General features: G+C 48.8%; 1 long non-coding RNA gene across 4 annotated transcripts; it reads left to right on the top strand.

The window, feature by feature from the left end:
• The first annotated feature begins 1,652 nt into the window (after positions 1 to 1,652).
• Positions 1,653 to 15,639, top strand: LOC119087240. Of its 4 annotated transcripts, none has more exons than XR_005090668.1 (4): positions 1,653 to 1,736; positions 12,731 to 12,814; positions 13,346 to 13,492; positions 15,026 to 15,639. It is a non-coding gene; the product is annotated as an uncharacterized LOC119087240 (long non-coding RNA). The 4 variants fall into 4 exon arrangements; XR_005090667.1 differs by having other exon boundaries at positions 13,346 to 13,518; XR_005090669.1 differs by lacking the exon at positions 15,026 to 15,639 and adding an exon at positions 13,913 to 14,840.
• Positions 15,640 to 18,514: the final 2,875 nt, after the last annotated feature.

The raw sequence follows: 18,514 nt of genomic DNA, 5'->3' as shown, positions 1-18,514 counted from the left end.
GAGTGTGTGGGAGCAATGGCCGGCGGAAGGAAGAGCAGAGACGGTGACATGAAGCCAGGATGAGAGCTCTGAGGGAGAGTGGCACATATTGAACACTGTAGAGGTGTCACAAAAGGCAAGATGGTATTCACGTAAAGCGTCAGTTCGGGTGAGACACCCAAGGCAGCAGGCTTCAGCACACTGGAGAGAGGGTAAGAGAAGGAAATGAGTGACACACACATCCTGGTCCAGAAGAGGGAGAAGGTGGTGGTACCCAGAGGAGATGAGGGCCTGAGGACATTCTGATCCTTCACAACCAGATGCTGAAACAGGATGGAGTATAGTTTGTTTGGAGATGACCTCCCAGATCACCACAGGGGTGAGGGAGAAGTAAAACAGAAAAGGAAGTCTATGAAACATAGGATGGCCAGCTAGTGAGCAGTATGCAGAAGTGGAGATTCATCTTCCTGGATAACCCTTCCAGATGTGTGGAATAAGTACTCAGAGGTGTTCCCCATGTGAGACCTATTTAAGTCTCAGCAGCTGGCCACTGGTTGGGGTTCTGTCTCTTTGGCATCGGGCATATAACAGTTCTCAGGTGTCTTAGGTAGGCCGTGCACATCCGCAGGATGGAGTCTGGTGGTAAGGCAAGCCCTCAGGTGTGGTGTGCTGTTTATTTAAATTAAACCCCTCCAAACACCCCCTGGAGAGAGGGGGGAGGCTCAGGAAAACCAAGACCCTTGAAGAACTTCTTCCGGAAGCTCAGAAAGTCACAAGACACTCAAGGTTGTGTAGCGGAGCGGAGACTCTCAGGTGGAGCTGGCCTGCACACTGAGCAGGCCGCTCCAGGGATACAGGTTTGGGAGTGGGCTTTTTACACTCTTAGTAAGTAAGCCCTATAGATTTATTGTCTTATCCAACTAGATGATGGTGAGATGATGTCTATGTCTTTTGTCAATGCCTGATGGGGGGTGAACAGGTGTTTACTCGCTCACATCTCCACAGGGAAAGTACCAGGCAAGAGAAGGAAAGCTGGTGATCCATGTAAAGGAGAGGCTGAGGAACTTGGAAGACAGGGACTTGCCCCTTTAAGAAGGACTGCTCCTTGGCTGTTCCCCTGCTCCTGGAGGAGACTGCAACCTTTGCAAGGGCTAAGGCTAGGATAATATCTATCCACAATGAGGTAAGACCGGGAGGGCCCTGGAGCCTATAAACAATCAAATCCAGAGCCTCAAGCAAGGTCCCCAACCCTGGGATATCTCTAATTAAGGGGATAGGAGCCGTTCTTATAATTATTTTTAGTGCCTGGTGCTTCTCAGTTGCTTTCACTCTGTCCGTTGACCCCAGGTCTGTAAAGGCCGTCGAGTCTGTAACTGCCTTGGGATCTGTAACTGCCTTTAGGTCTGTAACTGCCCTTGGGTCTATAACTGCCTCAGGATGTCTAACTGCCCTCCTATGGAGTTCTAACTGTTACTTTGTGTCCAGAACCCTGCTGATCTCGCCTACTCGATCCCCGCCTCCGCCCCCCTCCCTGCCCCCGGCTGTCTGAGATTTCAAGTCTCCCACCTCAGATCTCTAGCTGGCTCACTGTCAGTGCCCCTCACTCCACGGCTGCCTCTCCTCTCTCCTGTCTGAGTGAGTTGAAGACCCACAGTTTTATCGTCTGTCCCCTGGGATGACTTCAGAGCTAACTCTAGATGACCAGTCCTCACCCAAGACCCCCATAGCATCCAGAAGCTGGATGAAGTAATGGAATGGTAAGAGTTTAGGGAGATGTCTGGGCTGTAGAAGGTGCTGCTGGAGAAGGGCTAAGCTTGTGTTTTCTAGAGGAGCCAGTTCCTTAGGATTGAGTGATGAGTTGGGGTGAGAGAGGTTGGAGATGAGAATGAGACAAGACAGTAGTTCAGGAAGAGGTGGTGAGCATGGAATTGCTGAACCCGGAGGAAATGATAGGTTTTTATTGGTAAGCAAAGGCTGGGTTCATAATACAAGGGAAAGGACAAGCAAGCTGCCAGAGTTATTAATAGGATTTGACGTCATCAGGTACTTGATGTGTCAACCAAAGATGTGTACCCACCATTGGCTTCTGGCCAGGAGAGAATCCAAGTCAGATTAGCTTGAGGATGGGTGGGATATTTTCTTCTTCTTTGTATATGTAGTGGATGTGTAGATGAGTGAATGAGTGTGTGTCCATCTGTGTCCCCATGTCCATGTGTGGACATGTCTTTGGAAGTCAGGGGTTGGTGTTACATGTCTTCCCCGCTCACTCCCCACCTTCTTTTTGAGGCAGGGTCTTTCACTGTTTGGGTAGACTGGCTGGTCAATAAACCCTGGGTATCCTCCTGTCTCCAGCCTCCAGCTCTGGGATTGCCCGAGCATGTTGTCATGTCTGGCTTTTATGCATGCTGGGCACCTGAACTCAGGTCCCCGTTCTTACACAGCAAACACTTTATTAAGCCCACCTCTCATGCCTCTGAAGAGGTATTTTTAAAAGTTATTTATCTTTGTTTTATGTGTATGAGTGTTTTGCCTGCATGCATGAATGTGTACTATGTGTATGCCTGGGGCCCAAAAAAGCAAGAAGAGAGGGTATTAGATCCCTGGAACTGGAGTTACAGATGGTTGTGAGTTGCCCTGTGGGTGCTAGGAGTTGAATTCTTAGCTGCTGAGCCATCTCTCCAGCCCACCGAAGAGGCATTTTTCTAATGAGTGAGTGTGGCTGGAGGCTTTAGGGACAGGTGAAGTGACAGAACTGGACAGACAGTGGGAGTCATATCCAGAGAGTAAGCTGGAGACCTGAGTGGGACACCACAGACTGGGAAGTCAAGTTTAAGATCGACTGAGATGCTGTTCAGGATGAGGCCGTGGACAGTGAGAGGAAACAGTGGTCTGTTCTTGGTAGTAAATCGTGTGGGCAGAGAGATGAGCATGGTCTCTCAAGTTCTGAATTTGTTCAGGTTTCCAGCTTCCCAAGATGTCCCCCTGATGAATTTCATAACCCCCTGGGACCCAGGCTTTATAATTGCTGATGAAGTGAGTTCAACTCTGGAGTCAGACTGAGTTCTGATCTTGCTAATTCTCTCCTAGCTGTGGCTCTTGAGAAGGATCAGACCCTGGAGAGGAATAGCCTGCATTCTAGCATGAAGGAGCAAATACAGCACTGTGTCATGGCTCTGTCCCCCCTTAAGAATAATTCTCATTGCCATGTCAGCGACAGGGATTCAGGAAGCCAAGTCACACAAGACCCCATTCGTGTGTTCTAGGACATCAATCCAGTCAGGAGGTCTAGGAAGGACTTCCCTGAGGAAATGATGTTGTAGCTAAGGCCTAGGGACTGAAAGGAGATAGGTAGGTGAAGGTGGGGAGCAAGAGCATCCTAGGAAGAAGTAATAGCAAGGTCTGGTGGTAGGAAAGCCTGCAGTAACCTCAGGAACTGAGGCAAGGCCAGTGTGGGTGCCGTGGAGAGAGTGAGGATGAGCGGGATGACCCTGCTGCCTTCGGGAGCCAGCCTGGGCCTCACTGTTTCCATAAGAGCAACGGGAAGTCAGAATTTTATCAGGAGTGTGGCTTGGGAAGCTTGCAGTTTGGGTTGCTGGGTGAAGGAGGAACCGTGGTTAAAGGAGGAGGCTCACATGGCAGCAGGGAGACTATCTGGTTGGTTGTGTTCATCTAGGGAAGGGATGCGATAGGCGTGGATAGGCATGGAAGAGGATGAAAGACAGAAGGTAGGTGTGAGACAGGTTAAAGGTTTGCTTGAAGAGGGAGAAAGAAAAGGAAGAGGAGAGGGGGAGGGGGAAGGGTGGGGTGGAGGGGGAGAGGGAGTCACAGTGAGTTGTCTAACTTGTCCTTCAGGGACAAAGTCCTTTTGTGGAGGGTCTAGTTGCTCACTCTAGGTTTGTTGACTGGGCCCTGGTCCTTTGTGGTTGTTACTTCAAGCCAAGCATGAACACCTTACCCATTCTTGGTGGGTGACTTCCACAAAGGAAAGTGTGTGCCCTGGATCTGGCTGCGAGGACCCATGGGCGGGATAACACTATGAGGTTACAATATGGGGACGTGGCACCATGGACCAGGCCATGAGAAATGCTGTAATTTGTACCTTAAGTGCCTCCAGAGGCCCATGTGTTAAAGACTTGGTCCTCAACCCGTGGCACTACTGAGGGCGTTGGACCTTTAAGAGGTGGAGCCTAGTGGGAGCCAAATCATCAGAAAATGACCTTGAAGGGGACACTGGAGCCTCAGCTTCTTTTCTGCTCTCAGCCACCATGAGGCTAATGGATCTGTCTCTCATGCTCTCCCATCCATGATGCTCTACCTTTCCATAGGCTCCAAAACAATGTATCAAGAAACCAGGGGCTGAAACCTCTGGACTGTGAGGAAAATAACCTTTTCTCCCTGTAGGTTGATTTTTTCAGGTGTTTTATCATGGTATCAGGAGAGCTGACTAACACTTCTCTATTTTAACCAGTCACTGGAGGGTGAGGACATAAGAAGAATATGGAAGCATAAGTGGGGAGCAATATACTCATTGTGGGCTGTGAACTCCTCTGCCACAGCGGACATCTGACTGTGTGCCATAAAAAAACCACTTTTGGCTTCAGTTGTTTTTGTCACAGTATCAGGAAAAGAAACTAAGACACAGAGTGTCCTACAAGCCAAGGGAAGAGAGTTCCAGAAGAAGGCCAAGCCACAGAGCTGGGCACTGCTGAAATGCCAGACAAAGGCAGACTAAAATCTCCAACTCCCCCGTGTTTCTGATGAGGACTGTACAGAATAAATGCTTCTGTTGAGAGTTCCACCACAAATGGGTAGCACGGACTCTGTGTCAGCTCGCTACGCTGTGTAAGAAGGAACTCCACGATGAGGTGACTCGAACTTCCCACTTTCTTGTGAGTCTGTCACTTGGCCGAGGCATTCTGCTGTCACAGGGCAGGTTTGGCTGATCTTGCCTGAACTTACTGAGGTCAATGGGTAGACTGGTTGTAGCCTCTCAGAATCCAGGCAGAGGGAGCAGATGTACCAGAACTCTGAAGTGAGATCGAACTTGGCCGTGTGAGGAAGAGGACAGAGGACGGTGTGGCTGGGACAGTGTGTGTGGGAACAGCTTAAGAAATTAGAGGGGATTGGAGAATGGGTTGGGGGTCAGTGAAAGATAGAGGGGCAGTGTGAGGTGGGGTGACATCAGGAGCCCCTTGTAAAGCATTCAACTTTACCTCTGCTGGGAGATTTCTTCTCCATGTCTGCCTTAGCGACTCCAGGTTGGCGTTTGCTCCTTGGAGGAGCCTTGGTACTTCTCTTGGTTCCACTGGGTGGAGGGGGAACTTTGTTCCTGCCGTGCCTGCCTGATCGCCCCTAATTTGGGGGGAGGGAGAATGGGGCCCATGTTTAATTTTTGTTGTATAAAATTACCTATGCTGACATGTAATGATTTATTATTTTATATGAATTTAAACATCTCATATTTAGCAGATAATGTCACACTTTTCAATAGTTTTTTTAGTAGCTTTTTTTTTTTTAAACCTCAAAGACAGCTTTTTTTTAGGGTTTAAGAGAAAAAATAACTTTCTAGCTAGGGGACTTTTTGATTTCCTAAAATCATGTCTATATGTATGACCTGGAAGTAGATGTGAAGATGGCCAGGGGACAAAGGGAGGGGAGGCCTTGAGAGGGAAGAGTAGTGGGGCATGGGAGGATAATGCCAAGCACAGTCATCTTTGCATAAATGGCCCTATGTAACCTGGTATAGTAATATGTAAAACGTCAAAATCTAGGAGGAGAGAGGGATGAAGAATTAAGGAAGTGTCTCAAAGTCCCTGCCTTTTGGTTTCCCTGCATGGTACAGGGCAAGCCAGCGCTTGCCCAGGGGTCAGTCAGCCTCATGCCTAAAAGCCCATCTTGCTGAATGGGGGATGACCCAGGCCAGTTCAGTTGGTCCCCTGCTTTTATAAATAAAGTTTTATCGGGATACAGTTCTTCTCATCACCTGTAGTCTACGATCCCTTCCGTGCCACTTTGAAAGACTCCCTTAAGTATTTATCAGTTGCTCCTTTAATAGAGAGTTAAGCCCAGGGCAGAGCAAAAGCACACTCAAGGGGCCTCTGCTTATAGCAGGGAAGTTCCGGTCCCTGGACCCTGGTAGCCAGGGAGGTGACAGTGCCCCTCCATGAGGGCTCCCACATGGGGTCTTTCCTTTTGGTTTATTTTTGTTTTGACTTTTATTTTTGTATGTTTGTGTAGCGTGTGTGTGTGTGTGTGTGTGTGTGTGTGTGTGTGTGTGTGTGTGTGTGTGTACATGTGTGGATACAGGTAAAATGTGCAGGTGTGTGTGCATTTGTGTAACAGTCAGAGGTGGATGTCACAGAGGTGGATGTTGGGTATCTTCCTATGGATTTTGAAGTAGTGTTTCTCACTGAACCCAGAGCTCACGGGTGGCTCCATGGCTGGCCCGTGACTTCCAAGGCTCTGAGGGTCTCTCTTCCCCTTTCTTCTCTCCCCTCCTTCCAGCACTAAGGTTACTGGTGTGACTCACCAGGCCACCTCAGTGGGTCCTCCCCTCTTGTTTTAAGGACACTAATCCACCTTGAAGGATCTGCTCTTATGGCCTCAACTTAGTTTCTAAAGATGGAATGTCCAATTTATGGGCAATACACACGATTTTAGGAAACCAGAAAAAATACTCAGTTTCTGGAAGTCTGCAGCATCATCTTTGAATGCAGGGGAAACAAACACAGGCATGTAGAACATGTGACATCTCTGTGGGTGGCTGGGAGGCCCGAGAGTCCTGGTGCTGACGGACCTCTGCCACAAACCCATGGGCCTTAACTTGAAGCTTTAATTCCAAGACCATTTTCTTCTCTCTAGAAAAGCCCTGTGGTGTAGGGTGCGGGTGGGGTCAGCGGGTAGGAATTCAGACCTCGTTTCAATAGTTTCTGCAACTGTGGGCAATATACCTGCTTTTAGAAATGCAGAAGAGAAAAATCAATATTTCGACTTTCACAGCCAATCACAGCACAGAAGCGGCAATTCTGGCCTCAGCATGTCTGCACGGGTCTCTAAACAGGGCGGCGGCATCTGGGGTAAGGGAGCCTCGTAAAAATGACCGATGTAGATATTAATGATTTAATCTGCTAACGTGGTGTGGCTGCCTCAGAGAATCCCATTCGTCAGCGCTCAGGACCCTCGGAGGAGCTGCGCAAGGAGCTGGTGCAGGAGGTGGCAGGGACGAAGATGAATCACGGAGTGCAATATTGATTCGCCCCGCCTGCAGCCACCTCTGTTTGGAAATATGGAAAGCAAATTAATGAATAAACGAGCCGGCTTGGTGAACCGTGCCCCACGAGGAGCGCTGGTACTTAAGCTGTATACACTAAGGAGCCTCTAAGCAAAGGCCTGGGAGCATGGGTTGGGGGGATGCATGCAGCTCTGGTCTTTGGACAGTAGGGCCTGGGGTCATTGCCGGTCAACTGCCCTCCCCTCCTTTTGGAGACGCTGTCTTGCTGTCTCGCTGCATCCCAGGCTGGCCTGGGACTTCCCATTCTGCTTCAGTTCCTCCAGTGCTGGGATCACAGGTGTATGTCGCCACAGCCGGCCTTCTTAGTTCCTTCCTCAGAGGAAAGGGCTGAAGGAGAGGATTCAACTAGACAGTGTGTGTCCTTCCTGTAGCCACTGCTTAAAAAACAATTCCTTCTCTTTTTAAAGACTGTGTGCGTGTGCGTGTGCGTGTGCGTGTGTGTGTGTGTGTCATGCACATGAGTGGACAGGGGTGTGTGCCATTGCCCACACACTTGGAGACCAGGGGAGGGCGTGTTTTCTTCTGTCACTCTCTGTTACATTTCCTCTCACCGAACCACAAGCTCACTGTCTCAGGCGAGCTGGTTGGCCCCTGAACTCCCAGTCTCTGCACTGGAGCCGCAGCCACACCCAGCTTTTATCTGCTTATTTTATTTTAGTGATTTCGTATAATTATTATACATACATCATCTCTCCCTTTCCTTTTCTTCTTCCAGAGGTTCCCTTATGCCCTTTCTTGCTCTCTTTCAAATTCATGGCCTTTTTCCCCATTAATAATTGTTAGATGGTCACACACGCACACGCACACGCACACGCACGCACGCACGCACGCACGCACGCATGCACGCATACACACTCACCCACTCCTAAATCGAATGTGCCCAGTCTGCACAGTGCTACTTGTGTGTGTGTTTCCAGGGCTGACCATTTGACACTGGACAGCCGGCTGGCGTGCTCTTCCCTGGGGAAGGTCATTGATCCCTTTCTCAGCGTTCCTTAGTTGTCTGGAGTTCTTTGTGTAGGCTGAGGCCACAGGGCTTGAGTGCCACCCCCCTGTCCCCCCCACGTTAGAATCACATTTGAGCAGCCATGCTGGTGAGACGTCACGGGTGCAGCTCCTAACATTGCCTAGGAGACACTGTCTGACAGTAAACTGATCCTCTGACCCTTACAATCTTTCCGCCCTGTCTTACCCGATGTTCCCGGAGCCTTAGGTGTGGGAGTTATATCGTAGATGTATCCACTGTGCCTGGGCTCAGCAACTCTGCATTTTGATTGGCTGTGGTTTTCTGTGATGGTCTCTGTCTGTTGCAAAGAGAAGTTTCCTTGACGAAGGGTGAGGACCACTCTTACATCTGAAGATTTTGAGCTTTTTATGGAGGTGCGGGGATTCAAACTCAGGTCATTAGGTTTGTACACTGAAGTACTCTACCCATTGAGCTATCTTAATTTTTTATTTTTTAATTGAAAAAATTCATACAGTATATTATGATCATGCTTGTTCCTCCCCCAAGTTCTCCCAGATCCTCCCTGCCTTCCCCACACCCAACTTCGAGCCCTTTCTCTTTCCCTTTAAAAACCAACCAACCAACCAAAAACAAAACAATAAAACCACAGAGACCATCCCTAGACACAAAAAACACAAAAAACAGAAGCTAAAATATACAAGCAAATGACCAATAAGACAACAACAACAAAAAGCCCAAACAACATTATGGGACAAAAAGTATACAAAAGTACTATTGAGTTTGTGTTGTGTTAGCTAACTACTCCTGGGCATGGCACCTACTCTGAATGTGGTTAATAGAGCCAGTGAGTGGCTGGAAGGATAATAACACCCATCTGATTGGGTTAAGGTTAACTATGTTAGATATTCAGGGCTCTGGGTGGCTCATTGTGCCAAAAAAAAAAAAAAAGATAGTCTAAAAAATTTAAAATAACCATTTCACACTTGGCATGTGTTTCTTGAGTGCTTATTAAATTCTTCCTACTACAGCTGGTGCTCAGCACAGAGCTGTGGCCAAAGTAAGGTCCCTTCTCTCTCAGAACTTTCCTCTGCCTTTTGTCTATAGGCTTCCAAGTACTTGCAGAAGGCGCTGTCTTTCCTCCAGTGAACTCTTGTATCTTTGTCAGTCAGCGGCCAGGGCTGGAGTGTGGCTCAGTGGTAGAGCACTTGCCTGATGCGCACGAGGCCACAGGCTTCTGCACACTGGAAAAAAAGGATCCCTGGCCTTGCTTGTGGGGGTGTGTTTGTGGGTTTACCACATCTGTCTGTTCTACTGTTCTCTGTGTGGGCCCCTCTATCTGTGCCACACTGTCTTGATACTGTGTCTCTATAGTAAGTCTCAAAAGTGGGTGGCATGATTTGTCCCCTTGTTTTCCTTTACCATGTTTCTGCAAGTATTTAGACACCATCTCCGTGTGTTGCTGGGTTTTGGTTGAGACTGCTTTAGACCCGTGTATTCAGGTGGGGAGAATGGACACCTGTACTGTGTCGTGTCCTTCCATCCATGAACATGGGATGCCTTTCCATTTCTTAAGATAGTCTTTGATTTCTTTCATGTTGCTTAGTTTCCAGCATAGAAGCCCTGGATATTTTGCTAGATTTATTCCCAGGATATTTTGCTAGATTTTTTTAAAGCAATTGAATATGATGTTCAAATTTCAGTCTAGATCTGTTCGCTATTAATAGATAATGATGCAATTGACCTTTGTGTGCAGATATCATATCCTGTCATCTTGCTGGACTCACTAGTTAGTTCTGGGAGTGTTGTGCACATATGTGTGTATGTATGTGAAGTTTCAATTAGGATTTCCTACTTTTACGCTCATATTATCTGCAAAGAGAAAGGATTCCATTTCCTCCTTTCCAATCTGTTCAGGTGACTATCTGGTGTTTATTATTATTATTGTATCAGAATTCCTCCATGTAAATACCAGATGGGTAATTTGATGGCAAATGGGAATTGAGGCAAGCTGGAAGGGGCCATCTCTGTCGGGCTGTATAGGAGCATGGCTTTACATCTTCTCAGACTAAAGGTGATTCTGTTGGGAAGTTTCCTGCTACTTAGGTGTGAATTATTTAAATATTTAGACACTTTCTGGGCTGGGCAAACCCACCGTGGGCTAGGCTGGCTTCATGTCACTCGGTCAAGGAAGCCACTCCTGCGCTGGAGTCTCTAGGCAAGCAGTGCCCACGGCATGCATTTCACATGGAAACCTGCAGGTTTCCAGGCTCACGGGAGGAAGGTCACACTGCATCTGGAAGGCCATCCCTGGGACTGTGTGTCTCAAAATCGTCTGGCAAAGCCGTTAGCTGTGCCAGGCACCCACCTCTCACATGTTCTCTAGGCGCTTCTACAACGTGGGTGTCATTCCCTGAGTCTCAGTCTAGGTAATTCTACTTTTCGTGTGTGTGCGCGTGCGCACGCATATGTGAGCCAATTAGTTTCACTATGGTTGCTTACAGGAACAGGAATAAGGGGTTCTTTACAGGAGCATAAGCACCTTAACATTGGCTACAGCACTGGAGAAATGCCTCCTCTCCCAGCAAGGCTCATAGGTCCTCAGGGAGGGTCGGGGCCTTGTGAGAACCCCCAGAGGGGCAGTTTTCAGGGAAGCTTGTTTAGCCCCATGGTTCTGTTAATCATGGCTCGGGTGCAGCTGGGTGATTCAGGCTGGGATCAGAGAGGCAGGGATTTTGTGAGCATCAGCTGCCAAGATCTCCTCCGGGTGCATGTGAGACTCAGCCTGGGCTAGCCAGACTCTCCCTGTTGAAGAGCGGGTCCTATCAATACCTCAGGCCTGGCTCACAGCCTTGGCTGGAAATGTACCTGCAACTTGAAGATTCAGGGCTTGGAGGAGCTGGCACAGCCCCAGAACCTGACATCTCTCTTCAGAAGTAGCCAGCAGCACAGAAACACTGTGCAGATGAATTGCTGCCTCCCAGGATCTTCTGCAGCCTGGGTGGCGAGTGAATGGGCAGTCAGGTCTCCACCGCAGTGTCTGGACTGCTCCGCATCTCCCACCAGCATAGCTAATCACTGGCAAGGAAGTGACATTAATGGCCTTTTCATTCTGTCCCTTTCTCCTGCCTGGGCATCTGCATGTGCAATTATGGAAAGACAATTTAATGCTGACCAATTAATTGCATTTGCCAAATGGGCTTGAAACACTCTCCCGGCAGTTTTCCCTGTCGGCACGATGGATTATGGTATGCAGAGAATGAGCGCTAGTGACTGTTGGCACATGTCCCTGGCTGTGGGTCAGCTGTTTGTTTTGGATAGTCAGGTTTTGGAGAGCTTGCTGTGAAGTTGACAGTCCTGGTGGAGCTGGGAAGAGACTTTTGCTTCCTCATTTGCCCACCGCTTGCCCCCAGATTCATCTTGAATGGTGTTAACTGTGCACTTCTGAGCACTTGTCATGGTCTAGGTACATGGCAGGATGTGTTATTTTTAATGTTCATGTTTATGTAAGGGAAAGGTTAGTATCCCCATTTCACCATGGGGAAACTGAAGCATAGGACTGGTCACCTAGCTGAAGTTTGTGCCCCTCCATAGCTTCCCACCCTGTTATGTGTACCACTCAATGTCTCTGGAGGTAAAACGGGGATCTTAGAATTGTGCCTTGGGCCTGGGGGGTGAAGGGTGCTGCTGCTGGTTAATGTCTCAGATGTTACTTACATCTCTCCTTGGTTCACATCCTGGCTCTGGTAGTAGCTGAATGAGCTTTGAAAAACTAGGCTATCTCTCTATGCCTCAGTTTCCTAGTAATGTGGAGAGACACAGTTACATTTCCCTCCTAGAATGTGGCCATAAAGGTGGTGCTGTGCACTGGGATCCATGGCCAGTGCTTGGTAAGGACAACTCTCTCACCACCGAGCAGGTGCTGAGCTTGGTTCAGCAAGGCTGTACACAGAGTAGAAGCAAAGAATGGAGACTGGGAGAGATTGGCTGAGGACTGTGGTAGGTTAGTTAGACAGTTGCTAAGAAAGCATTCATGCCCTGTCTCTCATGGTTTGAATGCATGGTGGCCCCTGATGACAGTGTTCTGAATGCAGACCTGAGCGACAGTGTGCTTGCCAGCTTCTGGTGCTGAGAACAAACCCCTAGCTGGAAACTGCTAAGGGGCGAAGGGCTGGTTTTAACTCACAGCTTCAGAATGTTCAGCATCCTGGAGGGGAGAGTGTGCTGGGGCAGCGCCTGATGGTGGGTGGGAAAGAGAGTGAGTGACCTGTAACAGAAAGCAGCTGAGACAAGATGCAGCCTCCAAAGACACACGGCCAGTGATCTCCTTCCTCCAGCCAGGTTCTGCCTTCTCCATTCTAACGCCAGTCAACAGGCCCAGGAGCTGCTTGATGCTCAACCTCACTGCCCTTGAGATTTGAGCCAGTGTCGCTGTGTGGGCCCTGACTCAGGCACCTGGTGTTTCTGACCCTGTTCTAACTCCTCTCTTTTCTTAGGGTGATTCTGGAGAGAGCTCAGTCCATCCCAGTATCTTCAGCAGAACTGTCGTCTGCTTTGTTGACTGGATCAGCCTAGTCAAGGTACTCAATAGGCTTCCAGATGGGGGTGGGAGTGTCAGTGCCTCCCCACCTGGACTTCCTGTCCTGGTCTATGAGGGTTTCTGGCTTGCTCAAGGCCAGCAGCATCCTCATACTGCATAAACATGGATCCTGCTGTCAGTTATCCTCTATAGGAGGTCCTGGGATGACTGCTGAGCTGCTAGACATTCCCTGTTTTAGCTGTCTTTTCCAAATTTCAGTCTAGAATATCCACCACCGCTCCATCCCCCTTAGCATCTCTGTCCATCCACAGCCATTCTCCAAACCAAGTCCAGAAGAAACTTCAGCCAAATAAAAGCCCCACCTCTCCACAACTTTGTCTGCATCACCCTCATGGGTTCTTCTTTGCCTTTCAGTGGGTGAGCCATCAGACCCTGCACTGTAGGAAATGGGGCATCCCAGGGAGAGTCTCAACTGTGGGCTCTTGGGGAGAAACTGAAGAGATGGGGTCTACTGAGAGAATGCCGAGGAGTTGGGCTATCAACTGCAGAGGATTCGATTTCTGTCTTGCAGACTGATGCCACCATGGAGAGTGCCAGGGCCTTCAGAGGGTGTGACTTCTCAACTGACATCCGAGCACAAGGAGCAGCACGTGAGGAGAGATCCTGCCCTGCCTCCAAGATCTGCAAACACCTAGAGGCCAGATGAGAGTTGGAGCTTGTGAGACAGTCCACAGTTTAATGGGGGTACGGGAGGGCTCCAGTTGGGTTCCTATGCTCCTAAAATGGAAGAGTTCAGATGCAGTTGAATATTAAGCAACCAGAGTTTAATGGTTTAAGCTTTATGAAGCCAGATGCCTAACAATATGCATTCACAGGTCTTTAGTTTCCGTTATTCCTGCCCTGTTCCTCTCTCAGGGGGACACTACCAGGAAGGAAGGTGCTTCTCTTGAAAGGACACTTTACAATTAATTCAATCCAAGTAGACATATAAGATGCGAGAATCTGCACAGGGGTTCAGGTGCCCCAAAGCTGACTAGTTAGTAGAGGAGAGGTAGTAGCAGTTTTGTGACCCCTGTCTAGGAAGTCCCTGAAGAAAGTTGAAGTTGCACCAGCTCATTGACCAATGGCTCTTTTATAGGCCCTGCTTCGTGGGCTACCACCGTCTCTGCATCTTGGTTTGGGGTGGAGTGAGCCACCAGCACAACGCTTATAACTTGGCCATCAGTCAACCACCATCATCTTTTCACCCAGTTTCTGGGCTCTGAGCAGAAACTCAGAGGTCCTATTTCCGGGGACCTCTTTGGCAGACCCTCCCGGAGCTAATGTTCTAATATAAGGTCCCCCCAATAGCTGCAGAAAGGTCAATGCAACTGAAGCATGAGTCCCCACACTGCAGCCATGCGGTTCACAGAGGGTGAGGTCTCAGTGAGCCTTGTGTCTTGTGGACTGGGAACATGACCACTTGACCCCAGGGTGGGGGAGGGCTATGAAGAAGCAGGAGCAAACTCCCCAGGAGAATGGAATTGGAGGGTAAAGGGCAAATACAATTGTCACATGTTCCCAAAGGAGCTCCAGAGGCCAGACACCAGGGACAGAGGGACACAACTGGCTGGTATGTTGCGTTCCCTTTCATTCGGGGCTTCCTGGCACGGGTAACTACATTTTGCTCTCAGTGAGTGATATGGGCACAGCTCACCAACAGTTTTTGGATATGAATTCTAGAAGTAGCTGCCTGTGCTCCAACATCTCCCTGTGAGCCTTGTGCCCCAGAGGGAGCAGCTTTCCCCTGGTGCCCGCTGTGGTAGTGACAGTCACAGAATTCCTGTATCACTGTACCTTCTCAGAGTCCCTCCTACTATTTGAAGCATCACAACTACATGACTCAGTATACCCACCGGTGTTTCTGTCCATCACTTCAGTCTTTTAAACATGTGCCCCATAACCTTAAACTGAGATGTTCAGCAATGTAGTGAATACATCACTTAGCATGCTCAGCAATGAGCTCACCCATCCATGAATATTGAGGTTCTGTGAATAAAACCCCAAAGTTTTCTGTGTTCAAAGAAGACACTGTAATCTGACTGAGGTCCATGCCCTCCTTACTTGCTGAAGGAGCTAACTCTTAAATCTTCTCCACTCTTTTACGATCCCATCTCTGCTTCATTTGGCTTTGAACTTACTCTTGGCTCAGTGTTTTCTAAACAGGGCAGGCATGAACAATGCCATTCTAACATGGCTTTGTCTCCTTCAGGGCAGAGGAAGTCCTTCAGACTGAATGAGGAAGAGACATAGATGGTCTATCTGGATAAGGCAAAAAGGAAGAACATTCTAGAGAAACGGATAACTGGCATAAAAGTTTCCTGTTCTCCAGAACCAAGGCCTGCCAGAGAATAATGAGTGCATTTTGGCTGGAGTTTGGGGGCTCCTTCCCTTGTGACCAGTCCTGGGAAGATACTAGCAGGGCCTAGTTAGGAAACCTCTGCAGAATTGAGCGAGGCTTACTGCCCTGCTGCTGTCCTGGCTGCAGGATCTGGAAACACACCCAGAAACAGCTCCTCACCAACATGCCTGATCATGGGTCTTATGTCCTTCAGAACCCTACTTTACTCACATATCTCCTGAAAACACTTACTTCAAGAGAAACAAAGAAAGAAAAGATGGCCCCAAGAGTTCTGGAATTGACCTTTGGTTACTAAGGGTATTATGGCTGGGACCAAGAGACTGCCTATAAAGTTACAAATTCTCCAATGAAACTTTTTGTGGCCAAGAGCAACTATTTAGGGTCCCTTAAGGTTCACAGTGTGTTCTCCATGTGAGGTGACATCTGTGGAATCCATAAAGAGGGTGGATGCTAAAAGCCTGGTACACAGTAAGCTCCTGTGACTGTGTCTTCTCCCCCTGGAAAATCGAGGAGCAGTTCAGGCGAGTATATGAATGAGCTGGCTGGCGTTGTGGGTCCATCATCCACTTCTCTTCTCTTGGGTAAGAGGCCAAAGGAACATGTCCTGAACAGTATGGATGTAGCCATGCCACAGAAAAACATGTCCTGAACAGTATGGATGTAGTCATGCCACAGAAAAACCACTCAGGCTTTTGGTGCACACCTCTGTGCATCTCAAAGACTCAGTACTTGCCTGGTTCACTTCGTTTGTCCTCAGCAAGACTCCCTGACGTAGTAACAGCAAATGCGTACCTTCCCCAGCTGTTGGCTTCATTATAGACCGGAGGCCTGACTTAGTAGTCACCTACTGGCCTAAAACCTCATCTCACCTTACAGGCAAGCTGCTTGGTTCTTGGGCCCTGTTTCTCATGGGGGCGGGGGAGACTCATCTGGTGGTCATGGTTGTAGACTCTGATGCAAATGCAGTGACTACCCATGACAGCTCAGCCTTCATGCCACTTGGACACTTCCTTCAATACGACCTGGTGCTCAACAACTCTGGGTTTAGAGGGTCAGAGTGGACACCCAATGGCAGGACAATAGACACCAGGACCCTTCCCAAGGCACACCTCTTTAGTCTCTCAGTCATCCTTTGATCTTCAACAAGGAGTGACATCCGGCAGTTTTGGAGGCTGATACAATCAGAAACTTGTCTTCTACCATGGGCCAGTACTCAGTGAACTCAATGTGTTCTCAGCTGTGCAGCCCCAGAGATTAGCCCCTTGGCGTCAGCACAAGGTGTCTCCCTGCTTGTTCCAGGTGGTGCTCCTTGACTGCATGCTGCTCAGGACACTGCACGTTCCTCACCCAGTAGGGCCTTCCAAAAAAACGAAAACAAAAACAAAAACAAAAAATCCCCTACTGGCTGTCAGCCCCATGGCCATCAGAGCTCTACCTGTTTATAACCTTGTCAGCTGGGTCAAACGGAAGCACCAGGAATCCCTCTGTGGAGGCTCAGGATGGGAGGAGGTGCCCCTAAATGATGCTGGAGTAAGGAGGGCTGTGGAGACACACAGAAGATGGCAGAGCTGCTGAAGCTATGATCAGGCAGGAGAAGGAGGGTGAGACAGTGCTCTACAGGAGAATGGGGATTCCCTTTGCCCTGCCTGGCACACCTTGCTGTTCCAGCTTTCTCCAGGAGCTGATTTCCAAGGCAGCATCCCACATTTGCCCTTTAGTACCAGCTGGCCCCCACTGGGACAAGATTCTCTCCTCTTGTGGCTGGCCATGCCCCGCAATCTCTGCAGAGGAAGTATGGCCCTGGCCCTGCTAGTTCAAGGCCCCTGGCCTGCCCAGTGTGCTCACTCCCTTTTTCCTCATCTTGGTGACTAGAATTTCCCCATGGACTCTCTTGCTCCTGCTTCACCTTGCTTCATGCCTTTCTGCCCTCCCCCATCCCACTTTCTCTCTTCTGCATTGTTCCACTCCACCGCCCCCCCTTTTTCTCTTTGCCTCGCCTCTTCCTTCTGGGTATACAGATTGTGTACTTCTGCCAGGCTCACCAGGGATGCTGTTGGTGTGGATGAGGGGAATAGCTGGTAAAGAACCTGAGCTCAGTTCTGTGTGAGCATTCAGTTATACATGTAGAACCTGGAGGGTTGGTACTTTATAAGGTGGAAGCCATGTAGACCATGTCTCTCTCTAGAAAGTGATGCTTGGGTCACAGTGAACTGAAGGAGGGTGGAGCTGTTAGCTCAACCCTTGCTGTTAGGGGAGGGGGTGTAGGGGTTTGTGCCATGTTTCTTGTTGGTGTCTGATGGTCCACAGGATTTTGAGCACACAGCCTGTGTCCCTTCTGTGGCTCTAAGTCCGTACCAGGTGGAAATTAGCTCCAGTGTTTAGCAAAGGATAATTGGGTCTGTTCTTCATTCTTGAATGAAGATGAAAAGGATGCCATCAGTGATTGTTAACATAGACAGACTTACTCATCCCTGAGCTAGCCCTACTTATTCCCCTCTGATTTCCTCCTTCTGAATCTATTTATCTCAGACCAAACCCTCCTCCCACCTCCACAGACTCTGGTTATACCTGCTGTCTGTTTCTTGCTCAACTTTCCGAGATTAGGTGGATGCTGTAGGACACATTAAGGTTCGTATTTTATAAACAGATGCAGTCTGTCGATGGCAGAATGCATTAATCTTGGTGGCCATGTCTACCAGATTTCCTGTGGGACTCGGTTTCTTTTTTTTGTAGCCTCTTCCATGGGATATGTGCTGCTTTTCTTTTAGATAAGGAGACAGCAATATAACCTTAGAAACAAGTGAAGATTATACATCCACACCCACTTCTAGCCCCTTCTGTTGTTTTTGGAGTCTGTGGGTGCAACCTCGGGCTGGTCACTGCTGACGATATCAGGCAGGCTGTACCCTGTACAGCCCTGCTCCTTTCTACATCTCTTGCAGTTGGTTCTTTCTAGATGAGATAGTGATAGGAAGAGCAGATTCACCCCTTCCCCTCCTCATGGGGAAAGGGAGCTTAGAAGGACCTGCAGGGCTTGTGTTTGAATGGATCTTCACAAGTTTCCATGTTTGCTGATAGATGTACCCATCAGACTGTTTTTCTCGAGGTTCATCATGAGGGCTTCATCACAGAGAAACAGTCATGGATGTCTCATGTTTGATGGGCCCCTTGGACCCAGGATCTAAAATGTATAGGTATGAAATGAAGTTTTCCAAGGTTTTTGATCAGTTTCGTAGAACTCAGATCTATTTGTGGCTGTGACCAGCTGGTGCAGATCTAAAGAGGTTGAAGCCTTGTTATGGTGTGGACCTAGTGACCATAGTGTAAAATCAGAATGCC

Source organism: Peromyscus leucopus, unplaced genomic scaffold (genome assembly GCF_004664715.2).
Source record: "Peromyscus leucopus breed LL Stock unplaced genomic scaffold, UCI_PerLeu_2.1 scaffold_469, whole genome shotgun sequence".
Classification (NCBI taxonomy): domain Eukaryota; kingdom Metazoa; phylum Chordata; class Mammalia; order Rodentia; family Cricetidae; genus Peromyscus; species Peromyscus leucopus.
The sequence above is the reverse complement of the archived record's forward strand: the minus strand, read 5'-3'. Positions and strand labels throughout refer to the sequence as shown.